The sequence below is a fragment of the Protopterus annectens genome, chromosome 1.part0 (assembly GCF_019279795.1).
Source record: "Protopterus annectens isolate FY-2018-M chromosome 1.part0, PAN1.0, whole genome shotgun sequence".
Lineage (NCBI taxonomy): Eukaryota > Metazoa > Chordata > Ceratodontiformes > Protopteridae > Protopterus > Protopterus annectens.
The window spans coordinates 1,570,991,853-1,570,996,852 of record NC_056725.1 but is presented as its reverse complement, the minus strand read 5'-3'; positions in this window follow the sequence as shown (position 1 = coordinate 1,570,996,852).

Below are 5,000 nucleotides of genomic sequence, written 5' to 3'. Positions count from 1 at the left end.
TTGTTTTCAATGTCTTTAATGAGACATTGTAAGTAAACTATAAAAAAAAACTAGTTTTGGAGTTAAGGCAGTTAATACTTTTTTCAAGCTCATTAACAGTACCCAACCAAAAAATAGAAATATCAACCAAAAACCTCATATCTAAGTTCCAGAATGAAACAGACCCAGAAATAAATATATTTTGTCTCTCCCAACAACATAAGACTAAATTGGTGAACACTGGAGCACAGGCAACCCCCATCACAATACCTGTTTACCCTGTTTCCGGTTGAAAGAATTCACCTTCAAAATAAATGAAATTATTCAAAAGTACCAGTTCCAAAATTTGGAAAATAGCATTAATTTCACTATTCACAAACATATCTACATCATTAATGAGATCATGGAAACATTGCATACCTATGTCATGGGGGATTACTGAAATAAGTCTTTTTGCACCAGCTGCCACAAATAACATGTTTTCTTTATAAAGATCTTTAGTTGTAAGTTTCAGAAAATCCCAAGAATCTTTCAACACTTGTGGGAACAGGTTACAAAAATTTGTCATCATTATATCAACATGCTTAGCAAAAGGAGAGGTTTTTGAAGAACCTGCATCAATAATTGGTCTAAGGGGGATTAGCCACATCCTTATAAAACACAGATCTACCACAATGATCAGTACAAGAGGATTCAACCCTTTAAGGTAGTTGTACTGATCAACATTATCATGCCCTTGTATCAACATGTCATGGACAGTTACATCATTCTTCCTGTATGGGATATTAACCTCATTTTTTGAAACCTCACTGTGCAACATTTCTAACATTTTACTGACATAATCAGTCTGGTCCATCACCACTAACCCATTGCCTTGGGCAAACTTCATAAGCCTAACAGTCTGTCATTCTAGGCCCTTTGTAGCATTTCTTTCTTGTTATTATTTAAATTGCTACAAATTGTATTTATTTTTTGTTAAGTATATTTCTAACATCATATTCTCAAATCTTCTCAAATGCATTCAAAATGAGGTAAAGGTGAGTGTTAAAAATGCTCCTTTTACATAACTTAGGCATTAAACCATAAGGCTAGATTAAGCTTCCTGGTAAATAACTTTAAATTCATGAGTAAATCAGCAGTATTTGATCACTTGTTTGAGAATAAATGTCAACCTTTTTCAAACAAGTTACAGTAATAAATAATGACTATAGCTGTAAAGCATAATGTTATCATTTCCTTTAATAATGATAGTAACCTATTCTAACTCTGTTGCCATAGGGTTGGCCATGGCGTCTCTTACTTCTGCGGTTCCCTTTGTAAGCATTCTGAAAATTCTGTGCATTGCTGCTCATGTCTGAAATGGTTCTCCCCTATTTGCTAACTGCACCAATCATCATAAAGAGTGGGTACACCAAAACCTCAGTTTCCTGTTGTTTAACGCCCTCAGAAGGATTTGATTGGCACGTTCTTCATCATTTTCATTACTAGTATAATTGTAACGCCTGGAATATTCATTCCTATCATTAGGCAGGTGGTAGGTCTTTTAGTTATCATATTTAAGTCTTGGTTTTGTGGGTCTGTTTTGCTTTTTTATTTTTAAGTCCTTACATAAGGAATCAATTTTATCAAAAACTCCTTGATATCTATCTTTAGTAGAATCAAAGAGTTAATTTCTAATAGAGTTGTTAAGTTTGGTGATTTTAGTCATCATCCTATTTCTCTTTGATTAGCACACACAGAGTTTTTCAACCAATTTGCAATCCTATTTATTAAATAAAACTGTCTTTCGGCTTTTCCCGGTTAGGGGTCACCACAGCAGAACTCTGGTCCGCTAATGATTGGCAGTGAATTTTTACAATGTCAAGTTGCCAGTGTAACTACTGTCTGTTTATTTTAACTGTGGAGCTTTTCTCCCCGGGCCTCCGCTGAAAATGGACCTACGTCCAGTCAGACACTCCCAGTCAACAAATAAATAAATAAAATAAATAACTAAATAAAATAATAGTTGACTTGAATGCACATATTGGAAGAGACAGAACAGGATATGAGGACTGCCTAGGTCCACATGGGTGGGGCAATAGGAGTAAAGAAGGAGAAGCCATTTTAGACTTCTGTATGGCAAATGGCTTGATAGTAGCCCATACATAGTTCAGGAAAAAGACAGTCACAAGATCACATATAAAACTGGCCAACATGCAACTCAGGCAGACTTCCTCCTAGTAAGGAAAGGGCACTGGCGTATAATCAGTGATTGCAAAGTCATTATCAGTGAAACAGTCGGCCTACAGCATAAGCCACTGGTTGCCACAATCAGCTGCAAGCAGTGGTCAGAGAAGGCTCTATGGTCAAAAAAGACCAGGCAGAAGACCTGGAAGTTGACTGTTGAGAAAGTACGGCAGTTCAAGGAATTACTCAGTGCTCTAGCACCTCCAGAAGAAGAGGAAATAGTTGGAGCTTAAGAAGAATTACAGTGCCTCAAAACAGCATGTGTAAGGACTATAGAACAGATATGTGGCCAAGCCAGGTATGGAAATAGGGTACATAAGGCAAGCTAGTGGTGGAATGCAGAAGTCAAGGAAGTCATCAAAAGAAAGAAGGCATGCAGGAAAAAATGGGACATAGAAAAGATGGGCAAGGTTAGGAAATAACATTGTTTGGCTAACAAAGAAGCTAAGAAAGCAGTTGCAATAGCAAAGAATAGGACATTGGAGGCAGTGTACCAGCTTCTGGAAACTGACTCAGTAAGTGGTACAAATAAACTATATCAGGTTGCAAAGCAAAGACAGAAAGATAAAGAAGAGAGTCAAATACCCTTCATAAGGAATGACAACCTGCTCAACCAATCTACAGGACATCAACAACAGATGGAAGGAGTATTTCCAGCAGCTCCTAAGTGAAGAAAACTCCATTGTAGCTGTACTGACCCAGACACACCATACAATGAGAGAAGATGAGGAGTCCACTCTAAAAGTAAGAATAGCACTAAGGAAAATGAAGTTATGGAAAACAGCAGGCTCGGATGAGGTCACAGCAGATACAATAAAGATGATGGGTGAGAGAGGGGAGAAATGGCACCTGGGGGTACTCGTAGCAGTGTGGAGAGAAAGACATATCCCGGAATACCAGAGAATAAGCATACTCATGCCAGTGTACAAGAACAAAGGGGACATCCACAACTGTGGACAGTACAGAGGTATAAAACTCCTGTCATAGTGCATGAAAGTTCTGGAGAAGATGATTGCTAAATGGATATGCAGAGTAGTGGAAAGTAAGATGGGAGATGATCAGTCTGAATTCAGATCAGGATGCAGCACAACTGACCTGATGTTTGCACAGAGACAGATAGCTGAGAAGAAACTAAAGCCCAAAGGGCATTCCTAGACTTGGAGAAAGCACACAACAAAGTCCCAAGGAAGCTTATTTAGGCAGTGCTGTGGTGGTTCACTGTCTCAGAAGCATTGGTAGAATTAGTTCAGGCTATGCACAAGAGCTCAATGACTCAAGTATGAATAGTATTCTGTCTCACAGAGGAGTTGCCAGTGGGAGTGGGTGTACACCAGGGTTCAGCTCCGAGCCCACTGCTGTTAATACTGGTGATGGACTAGATTAGCAAACAGGTTGGAGGGGACAAATCCACAAAGTTGCTGTATGCAGATGATGTGGTATTACAGGTAGAATCTGAGCAGGAACTTCAGCAAAGGGTAGTAGAATGGAAAGCAAAACTAAAGGAACATGGGATGGAACTAAGTACAGATAAAACAGCTGTAATGACAGCAAACTGAGAAAATCAGAGGAAGCTGAGAATTGAAATAGAAGCAAAGGTTGCGGAACAGGTTTATAGATTCAAGTATCTGGGATGGGTGGTTGAGGAGAAGGGAAGTCTGAATGAAGAGGTCAAAGCTAGAATCAGAGGGGCTGCAGCCAACTGGCATAGTGTGTCAGGTATAGTGTATGACAGAAGAATGACAATGAAATGGAAAAGTAAAGTGTACAAAACAGTGATGCGACCAGTACTGCTGTATGGTACAGAAACCTGGGCAGTAAAGTCAGAGCAGTTGAGGAAGTTAGAGGTGATGGAAATTAAGTGCCTGAGATGGATGGTAGGATGCACACTGTGAGATAGATGAAGAAATGAGGACATCAGAGCAGAAGCCAAAGTAGATCTAATTGCAGAAAATATCAAAGAGAACAGATTATGGTGGTTTGGGCACATGTGTAGAAAAGCAGAAGAAAATCTGGTGATGATGATTTGGGACAGACAGGAAGAAGGTAAGAGGAAATGAGGGTCTCCAGCAAAGAGGTGGAAGGACTGTGTGAGAGAAGATCTGCAACAGTCAGGCATGAGTGTCGAAGAAGGCAGGAGTGTGGCACTGAATCATGAGCGATAAGAACAGTTAAACTGATACTCCAACCCCATGTAGAAAATGAGGAAAAGGGGTTGATGATGATGATGATCTATCGAGCCTGTGGTATGTAAGAAATACTTACATTACTTCTCTGTCTTGGTTATATTTATTCTTCTCTCCTTCCCAATAAATTTTTTTCATGAGAAATCATGTACTGACCACCCAATATCAGAAGTATTCTTTCATGAAAATATAGTAAGTTAAGCATGAATTGTCTAACAATAGTAATTAGGGCTTTTGGAGGTATGTATACAGCAACTAAGATTATCCTGTTTCCTTAAAAAATCCTCTTTTATAGTCACACCTCTCTCTTGACCATCCTTTTGCTGGCTGTGTAAAGTTCTTTCTCCTTAAAAGTAGTATTCCTCTTTATAAAGCCCACATAAAACGTGAGCCTCCCAGAATCTCATACCCCTGGGTCCCAAACCTTTCATATTCTGAGACCCCAAAATGTTTTTCCTGTAACGCTATGGTTGCTGCTTCTTTCTTGACCTTGTTAATTATTCTGTTCTCTTGACTGTCATGCCTTTCACATTCCAAGTCAGTATAGTAAATGTATTAATTTTAGTGCAGAGCTGCATTACTGTCACTTCCTATTCAGGTGGGGAAGAACCT